The sequence below is a fragment of the Leopardus geoffroyi genome, chromosome D3, assembly GCF_018350155.1.
Source record: "Leopardus geoffroyi isolate Oge1 chromosome D3, O.geoffroyi_Oge1_pat1.0, whole genome shotgun sequence".
NCBI classification, from domain to species: domain Eukaryota; kingdom Metazoa; phylum Chordata; class Mammalia; order Carnivora; family Felidae; genus Leopardus; species Leopardus geoffroyi.
In genome coordinates this window covers 38,409,851-38,422,187 of record NC_059339.1, presented here as the reverse complement: position 1 = coordinate 38,422,187, position 12,337 = coordinate 38,409,851, and the positions used below count along the sequence as shown (strand labels likewise).

The following is a 12,337-nucleotide window of genomic DNA, read 5'->3' as shown; positions in this document are numbered from 1 at the left end:
CGGAGACAAAAACCTACCCAGAATATCTTTAAAATCACCCAAATTTGTGAGGAGAGTTAGAAGAAGAGGGAACTAAAATGAGATTCCGGGTAACATGGTCAAGCAGGGGAAATGCTGAGCTGGTTCAGAAAAACAGTAGATTAACTGTCATCAGGCTAACATTACCAATTATCCAGAGACTTAAAGTGAGATTACTTGGGCTGATAATAATAATACCATTCTTGTTAAAGAATTCTTTAGGACTTTTATATAGCAAAGTGCTATTTCCATTTCCTCGTGTCAAACTGTCTCAGTAACACTGACCCGTAAAAACTGTCACGGTGCTTCTGCTGTGTTATCAGGTTTAAAAAACAAAAGGTTTTTAATCTATCATGATGCTTTAGGATCGTAGATTTGAAAGCTGAAGCAGCTGTAACTCCATCATAAAGATGAGTAAACTGTCATCCAGGGAAATTAAGTGACGATGAACCCACAATCTGGAAAATTACACCAATGCTTATTTTTCCTGAAACACATTTAGTTATCTCCTAACCGTATCGTAGGGAGAGCAAAGCTACACTTAAGACAAAATAGGACATGAAGTACGCTGAAACGCAAGAGTATATTCGTGTGCGAAAAGTACAGGACATAAAACAAAACATCATGATACTTTTTTACTCAGGGAAAAGGTCTGACAACCGGGTCACGTGTACAGCATTACTCATTGGTGCATTACCTAATTAATTTTCATCTTTCATATGCTTTTCAAACGGCTAAGAATAGCACAAATTACTCATCCCTTGTAAATACAATGCAGATGATGTTGCAACATGATAATATTCCCCGGAATTCATAAATTTTGTGGCAGAAAAGTATCTAAGTCATCCCGCCTTTTAAAAAATAAGATCTTGGGGCGCCTGGGTGGCGCAGTCGGTTAAGCGTCCGACTTCAGCCAGGTCACGATCTCGCGGTCCGTGAGTTCGAGCCCCGCGTCGGGCTCTGGGCTGATGGCTCAGAGCCTGGAGCCTGTTTCCGATTCTGTGTCTCCCTCTCTCTCTGCCCCTCCCCCGTTCATGCTCTGTCTCTCTCTGTCCCCAAAATAAATAAACGTTGAAAAAAAATTAAAAAAAAAAAAAAATAAGATCTTCTGTGTTTCCAATATCTAACCATAAGAGAAAAAGCAAAGAGCCTCCTGAGAGAGGACCCAGGTCAAGGGAGAAAATAACCAAGGGGCAAATCTCGGCCCGAGGCCAGTGTGGATGCGACGGGAAATGCAAAACCTTCCCAGCTGCCCCTCTAACTTCCCGTCCTCTTGTGCCATTAGGCTTCCCCACTCACAGTCGTGGTAATCTTTCTATATCTAACCCCCTCATATCACGCTTTGGCATAAAATCCTGCCTTGCTTCCCCAGTGCCTATCAAATAAATTCCACAATTTCATAAGCTTACAAGTTGGGTATACTCGCTCAGATTTACCATGTACCAAGCATTGTACATGAAAACACAGAAGTTGTAACAGACTCGGAGTGCGATACAGACTATGTCTTGCTCCGTCCTCCATTCTAGAACCCAGACGCTTGCGCCTGAGTCCCAGGGGTAAGAGCCGCGTCTGTGCAATCACAGAGTCCACTGAATGGCATTGCTATGTGGCGGTGTCGCCAAGGCAAGGGGTGACTACTGGACCTCATGGGGCCACAGGGGTAACGGTGCCCTGAGCAGCGACCCACGACCTGCACCCGGTCCAGACTTGAGGCAGGCCGAGGAACGCATCACAGGCTGGCAGTCCTGGTGGCTCCGTGTTAGGTTCGGGCCACAGCGAGTTTAGGAGCATCCGTGGTGCCTTGGGGATCTTTGAGGTGAAATGTCAGCACGGTGGCCAGAATAAGAACAAATAAAAATGGTGGGGGGCACCCAGCACAGAGAAGGCTTGGTTTTGCAAGCAGGGGATCCTCCGGGCTTCCTAAAGGCCAGTCGGGAGAAAGGGGACTATGGTTAGAATTACCACTGTTGCAAGGTGGTGACAAAGGCCAAGAGGTACAGTTGTGCCACAGTTTATTAAGCTGTTTGGCCTTGGAAACATGGGTTACTCTTACATCCACTATCAATTAGAGAGCTCTTTCAAAACAAACAAACAAAACAAAAAAACAGATCAGCTCTGTCCATTTGAAAAAAAAATGAGGTACAGCAGTTTTACCTAGTTATCTTGGTAATTAAACCATCAGTGTAGATCCCTTCAAGATCAAGGAGCCTAAATAAATCTGCCACATATTATTTTAGTGTAGGCAGAGATAAATGTCCCTGATGCTCATCATTTTTCCAACACGCATGATGCAGATACAGAGGGGGTAGACTAAAAATAGTAATTTCTATTTGATTTTGAAATGCAGAAACATTTTGCAGTAGGATTATCAGGTTTATCTTCCTAATTGCGTTTTGCTTTGGTTACTATTTAAAAAAAAAAAAAACAACTTGAAAAGTGGCAAAGAGATTACATCTAAATATACTCAGGATTAAAGGTTATTTTTTAATGTGTATACATTTTTCGAGAGACAGAGAGAGGCAGAGCGTGAGGGGCAGAGAGAGAGGGAGACACAGAATCCGAAGCAGGCTCCAGGCTCTGAGTGGTCAGCCCAGAGCCCGACATGGGGCTCGAACCCACGAACTGTGAGATCATGACCTGAGCTGAAGTCGGAGGCTTAACTGGCTGAGTCACCCAGGCGCCCCTAAAGGTTATTTTTTTTTTTAAATGACTAAAAAATAAACAAACATCGTCAGGACCAAAAGCTTGAAACACAAATATTGAGAGTAAAAGTTGATTGGTTAAATATACATTGTCACATTTGAATTAACTGTTACAAAATGTGCATCATATGACACAAACGAATGGGTGTATTTGTTGGAGCACTTACCATGTGCCAGACATTTTATAACTGTTATTTCCATTTCTTATAACAATTCTGCTAGGGGAGCATTACTGAACCAGTTCCGCAGAAGAAGAAAGAAAGACTCAGAAAACTTAGGTGATTTGTCCGTCCCCAGACACTCTGCTAGAACCCACTTGTACTGGAGCAGTTGGATAATTACGGCAGCTTGACTGTCTCACTCCTGCACCCAAATCTTTATCTCAAGGTCTGTTTCCAAGAGAATCCAGACTAAAACGACACAGACACTGAGGTGTGTGTGTGTGTCTGGGGGACAGAAGCTTAGCTCACAGAAGTGTAAAGGTAGGTGAAGGAAGGGAGAACATTGTCCAAAATCGACCATATTTAAACAATTCTTAAGGATCTATGCTAAAAGTCATAGTTAAGACCATGATAAAAGGGAATTTGTGAAATTGGCATGGAAGCAAAACACTGAGATACAGAGAAAGAAAGAGGCAAAAGGTGGCATCTTTTCTTTGCCCCCACGCCAGCATCCACCCACATATGAACATCTTCCTCTTTACTCAAAAAGTTACTTCACTTCGACTCCTTACACATTGGGATGGGTTCTGAATATAATATCAGGCTATTTGCTCATTGTGTATCAGATCACCATGTTTATTCTATTTTTTAGGGTTTGTAGCTACGTCTTTTTAATTTTTTTAACGTCTGTTTATTTATTTGGCGGGGGAGGTTGGGGCAGAGAGAGAGAGAAACCTCACCAAGCTCTGAACTGTCAGGGCAGAGCCACTTGCAGGGCTCGATCTCACAAACCATGAGATCGTCACCTGAGTGGAAACCAAGAGTCAAAAGCTTAACCAACTAAACCACCCAGCCACCCCTACATCTCTTTAAACATTCTCACATTGTGTTGGTATTTTCTTATTTATCATGCAAATGAAAAAGGGCACCCAGCATTCAAAGAGACAAGGATTTCAGGTGGAATGCAAATGTATCTTAATCTGTTTAAACACTTTTTAAAATCTCTATTTATTTTTGAGAGAGAGAGGGAGAGAGAGAGAGCGCGCGATCAGGGGAGGAACAGAGAGAGAGGGAGACACACAATCCCAAGCAGGCTCCAAGCTCTGAGCTGTCAGCACAGAGCCCGACTCAGGGCTCGAACACACTAACTGTGAGATGGTGACCTGAGCCAAAGTTGGACCCTTAACCGACTGAGCCACCCAGCACCCTGTATCTTAATCTGTTTTAAATGAGACCACTAGCTTATCCAAATGGTCTTTGGCCACAGGGACTCCTGGTTTGATGATTCAGCTCTGCAGAGCTTTGTGGCTATTGGGGAAAAAAATAAGTTCTCCAGGTAAAGGTGAATATGAGTCTCTGGTTAAATATTTGCTTGCATTTGAACTTGTTCTTGTGAAGTTTCCACGATCTGCTTTTATATGGAAGAGGTGACAGAGATGGGGAGATTTGCCGATTTTTAAAAAACTATCGGGCTAGTAATTAAAATACTATATCTCACTTTATCACATTATTAAGTTCTTTTTCCTCCCCCGTGGAATGTAGAGATACTAATCCTCCAATACTTCCACTTACCAGTGAGAAAGCTGCAGCAGAGAAAGGCTGAACAAGCTGTCAGAGGAAGGGAGTTTGGAAGAGTGTCCTGATAGAAATCACATGTATGGGCCAAATGTTTTCATATAGTGGCTGACCAACGTATTTTCCAGTTTGAAACATATGTCTGTAAGCTTTATGAACACGATGTGTCAAAATCTACATAACACAGATCATCCACTTTCTCATATTCCAGAAGAGATCTGAGTATATAATTCTAACATTACAACAAGGTGTGTAATTCCCAACTATTCAAAACCTCAGTACCTGATCATGACCTGTTTTGTTCTACTGACTCATTTCATGAGCAATGGGCACTTTCTAACTATTTGATGAGGATGGGTTTATACTCTCAAGTGTGAAGGTGGTATATTTAAGACTGTTTGGAAGCATTTCCATTCCCGGAATATGGAAGCTGGCAAGCCTTTTACGATAATTTGTTTCTCCACCTGTCCTCAAACATGTCGTATGCACCAGAGGCAGGGCTGTCTTTTCGTTCTTCTGGATCAGAAACATTGGAACGACTACCCATGCTAATTAACGCGCCATGATGCTATCTTGTGAATCAGGGAGCCGTGCTAGGAATCAGACAAAAGGCTCTGTAAAAGAGATTCTAGAGCCGATGAAGCCATAAGCCCCAAACCAAGAACTCTCTCACATATTTCCAGATGCTCCAGCAGTTCATAGGCATCTTGCCAAGCAAGCGTGCCTCATTTTTCTTTCAGCCCGGTTACTACCGGCTTGGCTCTCCACATTCAAGTCTGCTGTTTCGCCTCTCTACTATGAAGAATATTAAAAATTATATGGATCCTCCCAGCTACCAAAGCTTAAACTATTTGTTTAATTAAACACAAATGAGGTAAAGGGTGGTTTGTGAAGGTTCCAGGTGACCGTCTCTTCTCCACCTTGCCTATAAAGACCTGATCAAGCATTGGCTGCTTCCTCCTCATACTGCCTTGCCTTGGGTTTAGAACATCTTTCTCCTGTGTCGCCCCTTCTCAGGTTCCGTATGATTGTTCACACAATGAAAAGTCCTTGAGCCCCCACTCTGGGCACCCCTTGGTGGTGAATTCAGAGATGAATAAGCTCTCAATCAACAGGAGCACACTGGAGAATGAATACAAGGGATGTGCCATGTGAGAAGAAAAAGCAAAGAGCTACAGAAGAAAAGATAAGGGAGAGGGACCTTCCGAGCGCGACCGAGAAAAACTTCCCGAGGACGGTACTGTTTGGGCTGAGCCTTGAAAAACCGGTAGGATTTCAAGATCTAGGGTGAGGAGACGCATTTCCATTTCGGTTGAAGGAATTGGGTGATAAAACACACACACACACACACACACACACACACACACACACACACACACAGAGCTAAAAAGATGCATCAGAAACGGTGACAGGTGCGAGGTCTCCTGTTGGGACCAGTGGGATATAACGTTGGAGAGCTAGGAGACAGAACTCAGTGTTCTGAATACAGATCTAAGGATTTTAGGAAAACAGGAGGGACTTGAGGTTTGGAGCTGGGGAGTGATGTAGTTAAAATGCTACTGTGAAAGGATTGAAGTGCAAGCAGAAGTTAGGGGAGGAGGGAGGAGACAGGGCTAAGCTTATTAGCACAAAAATCCAAGCAGGAAGTGACAAGGGCCTGGGGCAGAACAGGTGGCAAATCTGAAGGGCTAGAAGTCCAGGAGCTACCACAACATGGCCACTGACATTTCTGAGGTGTGTGTCTGTGGGGGAGCCATGTGAGAAGAGGAAACCATAAATTAGTTCCCCCCTGGTGATTCACCGTTGCCCCGGGATAAAGAAGGAAAGCATAAAACTGACGAATGAGTTTTAGACATATTCAGATTGAGGTGACCATGGAACAGCTGGGTAAAGATATCCACGTGGCAGATGGAAATGCAAGAAATGCATAGGTTTCTAATGGAGGCTGAAGACTTAAAATCTGCAAATACCCCGCCCAGCCAACCTCCACTCCTGCTTCTAGAAAACCAGAAGCTGGTTGCCAGGGCAGCTGACCTATAATGCAAGATGGGTGCCATGGGTTTTACCCGTTCCGGATCCCTCCCCAGGTTGCATTCCTAACTCCATTTTACTGGTGGGGACGCTGCAGCTCAGAGACTTTACATCATGTGCTGGAGTCAGCAGTAAGGGAGCCGAGTTCTGATTCACATCTTTGTTTGCATGTTCCACGTCCACACTAAGAAATGATTGCCTCTTCCTCCTTTTATTTCAGGGCTCCCAATGTAAGGACTAGCACGCACTCCTTTGCCCACTAATATCTATTTTCCTGCTCTCTCCTGATCAGCCCCAATTATATCGAGCCACTCCCCATCCCATCACTGTTCTTAACCTAGTTAGCTGCTCAAACTTGCTCATTATAGAGGATTCCAAGATACCATACTTTGGGCTCCTGTGCCTTGAGCTCTGTCCACATTCCCACCAGGGTACGACCCCCTGGATAAACTTTGGGCTATGTAACCCACAGCTCCTCAACGTTTGCTGCCCATTCTTTCTTTCTTTTTCTTAAGATCTTATTTTTTCTTTGAAGATTTTATTAAAGTAATCTCTGTACCTAACGTGGGACTTGAACTCATGACCTGAGATCAAGAGTCAGACACTCCACCAGCTGAGCCAGCCAGGGACCCCGTCCCAGAACACATGAACTTCAGAACACATGCTAGACATCCCTCAGAGCTGCTTTTTTTTTTTTTAATGGGACATGTCATTACGGCATCAGCTGCTCCCAATCGAAAGTTTCACATGCTACTCAACCAAATATAAATAATTTCCTTCTCCCCAGCAACTTGGTAGCTACCTTTGATTTCTTTTTCGCCCTGGCGAAATGACAAAGCCTAAACTTTCTAACAGCTCTCTGTATTTCTCCATCTGTACTGCAGAGGTCATGCTAAAGTGGCTTTCAAATCTCTAGCCCCCAGCTCTACACTGAAAGTTATATTTTCTAATCAGTTGTGTGTCTCGTGATTCTTGGTTAACTTGCTCTGAATCAGAAAATTCTATGTTCTCTGTGCTAGGTCTCATACTTTCCTTCCCTGTACCTCGGATAACTCTGAAGTCATAAAGGGATTCTCACAGGGTGGCAGGTGAAAATTATTATTCTCCTTCTAGAGGAGGAAGTGGCTGCTCGGAGTGGACTGTGACTCATTCGGCTCCCTGGGTCTTTTTAATGAACCGTTCACAGTCAACCGCCCCGGCCTCGAGTAGAGAAGAAACAGACATGGAGACTTCTTGAATAAAATGGTGGGCACAGAGGAGAGAGGACGTGGAGTGTTACAGGTCAAAAGAGAGAGCAGGAAAGAATCAATAACTAGGCAGGCTGACCTTCAGGGAACTTCTTTTTAGTCTGTTTACATATGGTCCTAGGGGTGAACTTCTTCAAATCCAAACCACAAGACCCCTCCTGAGTGAAGTTTCCTTTCCTGTTGCTGCGCTAAGCTGGGGCTCACTTTGCTAAGACCTATTACCTTTCTCACCTGCCTATACAATAGCAACAAAATTATGACTCCTTTTTAGCTCACCAACTAGAATATGTAGGCAGACGCCGTGTCATGCTTACCTTTGTCATCCTAGCCTTTGAATAATGAATATATCTAAAATAGAATACTTGTGAAAGTAGTGAGATCCCCGTTTCTAGAAGTATTCAACCAGACTATTATAGAGGGACTTCAGCCATGCCGCTGTCATTCTGTCATTTATAAAATCCCTAATATCTTAAGGGCATTCGTGTGTGTGTGTGTGTGTGTGTGTGAGAGAGAGAGAGAGAGAGAGAGACAGAGAGAGAGAGAGAGACAGAGAGAGAGAGTGCACGAGTGAGGAAGGGGAAGAGAGAGAGGGAGAGAGAGAATTCCAAGCAGGCTCCACCCTGTTAGCACAGAGCCCAATTCGGGGCCGGAACCCATGAATCATGAGATCATGACCTGAGCCAAAATCAAGATGCTTAACTGACTAGGCCATCCAGGCACCCAGGGCATTCTTATTTAAAGTGGTGGCACCAACCCCAAATTTAACAGTATATGTAAAAATAAGTTTAAAGTTTACAAATATATACAACTAAACAATACATACTAGTCCTCAAAGTGACTATTACAATTAGTTTAATATTCTGATTGTAATAATGATGGATCATAGAAATTATTAAATGTCTTCAGGCTAAAGTTTTTAATCACAAGCGCGGGTGTATCAATGTTAATTGAACACCGCACCTACTATATATCTCAGACCCTAGGGATAAAAGGATAAGGAACACGGAGCCCTGCCTTCAATCATTTACATTCTAGTGAAGGGTTATCTCCATTATTGGGATTGAGAGGTCACAATCTAGTTATATAATTTTATTTTGTGCCTCTGCTCCTCAGCACAGAGAATGTTTTCTTTGGGTTACTACCCTTTAACAGAAGCCTGTTTAAAAGTCCTCTTCGGAAACTAACGTTAGGAGAGAGGATCTTTAACCCCTGAGGTGACTCAAGTCTCTACTGTGAATGATCCAGCTGGGAAATGCCTATGGCAGAAAAAGGAAGGGGAGGAAGGAGGCCTGCAAGGTCATTTCAAAACCAACCTGAACTCGAACCCCTCCTGGCTATAAATTAAGGGTAGAGATGTGTACACCTTCACCCTCACCCCACATCCACTCCCACCTCCAAAGGCAACACAATTGCAACGTGGGAAGAGCAAACCTTGCTGGGCCCCTTAGTAACTGTCATTCGGAGAAATGCAATATAGGGGCCTCCACGTAGACCCTGCTGTACCAGATTAGAGTCTGTTTCTAATCAAATGGAATTTAGGTTTAAACCGGAATCAGATTTGGGACTTAACAGTCATTTCTACTTTCATTCATTTCGTGGATTCCAGCTCTCTCTATCGGCCTAGTCTTAATCCAATGCACTTCGGAAGGAATTACACAGGAGTTGTCGCCGAGCCTGGGGGTGGGGGTGAAGGGGGCGCTAACGCTGGGGCCCCTCCGGAGACCTCTCGACTGGGTCGGCCTTGCCTTGCCCCGGGATTTCGGCGCTCACCGCCGCCCTACAGAGACTGCACTAAGCGACGGATCCCGGCGTTTCCCCTTTCCGCGTTTATTGGACGCCGCCTCCCGTTCCCGACAGGATTTCGCCACCTGCACCCAGGCTTTCCCGGCTCAGAGACAGAAAGAAAAGCGAAAGCCGTGGCCCGCGGGCCAAAGGGGAGGCCCAACACGCCGCGCGGCTGCTGCTCCTGAATCCGCAGTGGCCGCGAGGGCTGTTAACCACACAGTGAAGACCCCCGTCCTCAACTTTCAGCGCAACTCCGGTGCCGCCGACACTGCCGCAGCCCCGACGAGCCCTCGCCGGCCTGCCCAGACCCGCCCACCCCCCGCCCCCTTCTCCCCGGCAACGCGACCCAGTGGCGCCCTCCGGCAGCGGGTCCCCGGCCACCCCACCTCCGGAGCAGCACGCCTCCAGCCTGCCCGCGCGGGCCTAGCTCCCTGGCCTCGGAGCAAGATGCGCCCAGGGGCGTTCGGCTGCTCAGCGGCCCCAACTTCGGCTTCCCAAGTGACACGACGCCCTCCCTCGAGCGCGCGCCTGCCTCTGCCAGCCTCCACCAGCCTCCACGCGAGGTCCTTACAGCCCCGCCGCGGGAAAATGAAATGCCCTGCGCGGGGCGCTCCCCTGGGTTTTGAGAAACCGCTTCATTGGCCTGGGAGGACGCCTCGATCCTCTCTACCCGCAACCTCTGGCCAGATGATTTCCACCCTGGGACGCACCCAGGTGGAGGGGCCTGGGAACTGGAGCGGGAGGAAAGGAGGCAGCAGCGCTGAGTTGCTGGGATGCAGTTGCGCGCCACTTGCGGTGAGGGGCTGAAGGGCCCTGCGGCTCGGCTCCTCTGAGCAGGGGGAGCGGGCTCCTGTGCCTCTGCCTCGCGGAGGATCGCACACGCTCACCCTGGCGCGCGCGCGCACACACACACACACACACACACACACACACACACACACACTGCCACCAGCACCCTCACCCCGCGAGCCGGGACGCGGAGGTCGGAGCCCCCGGCCACTTTAAGGCAGGGGCTGAAACGCCCAGATGGAGGCAGAGGCTCTCGGCTCTCCTCCAAGCTTGCACCATCCTAGGAGCTCCCCTCCACCTTCACCACCAGCACTCCCCAATTTCCCAGAGCAAGAAAGGTCTTGCTTCTGAGATTCTGCTCCCTGAGCTAGCCCTTCAAGCTGCAGGGGAGTGGGGGGGGGGGGGGGGGAGGGGGCGGGATGGCTAGCGGGAGCACTGGAAAGCGAGTCCGCGCTCACCTCCGCCCTCCGCGCGGAGAACTGGCCAGCCCCACTCGTCTCTGGAGCACAACTAGGCGGCCAAGGCCGGAGAGCCGGACCCCGGGGCGTTCCAATTCCAGCGAGGGCAGGGAGGGTAGTGACAGCAGCAGCCACTTCGCGCGTTGGCAAAGGCACGGAATCTCCGAATAGGCTGAACCGCCGGGGCGGAGGGGTGGAGGCGAAAGGGGCGGAGGAGGAGTTGCCGGGGCCGAGAGGGATGACGTCCTCCAGCGCCTCTGGCTCGCGGGGATTGAAGATTCCTGCGCTCGCCCGGCCCAACGCGCTCTCTCCAGGGCTTCGCAAAGGCGCCGCGCCCGGCTCCGCTGCGGCTCCCGAACGGCGCGCACGGGGGCGATCCCCGCCAGCTTGAACCAGGGTGCAAGCCCTCTGGCCATCTCAGAGCATCTCTCTGCCTGTCCACCCGCCTTGGGGTGCCCGCCCGAGAGTCCCTGCCGATTCTGGGCGGGCCCGGGCAGACAGCCCCGGCCGGACCAGCCTCGCCCCTTCCTCGCTTTCTCCCTCATCGACCTCGAGCCAAGGGCAGGCGCCCGCGCCCCGTCCCCTGCCCACTGGGCGAGCCGATGTCCCGGCCAGCGCCCGGCTGCGAACAGGGATGGGGCACCGGAAAGAAGAGGCGCTCACCTGAGTCACCCGAAGCCTTCCTCTCCAGCCTCTCCTGGAGCCTGTTCGCAGCCCCCAGGCACAACCTTCCTCGAAGAAAAAAAGTAGCGCAAGGGCAAAAGAGAGGTAGGGCTGCTTACAGGTCCCTGCGCAGAGGCTTCTTCCTCCGGATTCTCCCGGGTCCAGTGTCGGGCTCGGCGGCGGGAAAGGGCTGTCGGAGGCTGGAAGGGGCCGCCAGACCCAGGCTGCTCCTGCAGCGGTGGCGGCGGCACCTCCAACTTGCCACCTGCAGCGCGCGTCGGGCGCCTGTGACAGCCCGCGCCGCTCAGCCCGCGCCGGCCGGCCCTCCCCGTGCGTTGGTTGGCTGTGCCCCGCGCCTGGGCGGTCCCGGCGCTCGGCCCCGCCCCGCTCCCCGCCTCCGTGCGGCCGGTTCGCTGAGAGCGGGTCTCCTTCCAGGCCTCCCTGGGCTTTAGAAGCAGCGAGGACTGGAAGCTTAGGTTTAGGCTTTGCAAGCAGGGGAAGAATCCGTCACGCACATGAACACGCACACACCCAATTTCCTGTAGGTTGGGGACTGGAGGAAAGAGAGAGGATATGAGAAATGCCCTCCGTGTGCGTTAGAGGGACCTGGATACTTGTGGGGGTTTTTTGTTTGTTTGTTTTTTGTTTTTGCTGGTATGCAATCTCTGAAAAGAGTTAACGTCACAGCGCACGCAATCTGTGTGCTGCGATGTGAGCTAGAAAGCGGTTTGGGCGTTGTGTTTGCTTAAAGTTCACTCGAAGTAGCCAAAATGTGGACTTAAGTCCTGGGATCCTGTCTTTTCTCACCCAATTTGCGCGACTGCCCTGGAGGAACCTCGGGTTCCAGCATCCAGAAAGCCACCTATCCCTCCTGTGGCCTATGGAGGCAGCAGTCCTGAAGAGCCAGC

General features: G+C 49.1%; 1 protein-coding gene across 2 annotated transcripts in view; it reads right to left on the bottom strand.

Annotated features, from left to right (window-relative positions):
* EPB41L3 (erythrocyte membrane protein band 4.1 like 3) overlaps nt 1-11,726 on the bottom strand; it is a 233,368-nt gene extending 221,642 nt beyond the window's left edge. The window contains exon 1 of one of the 2 annotated variants that reach the window (XM_045458840.1): nt 11,549-11,726. The gene's annotated coding sequence lies outside the window, so the exon portion shown is untranslated. The other variant, XM_045458843.1, reaches the window with a different exon arrangement.
* Nucleotides 11,727-12,337: the final 611 nt, after the last annotated feature.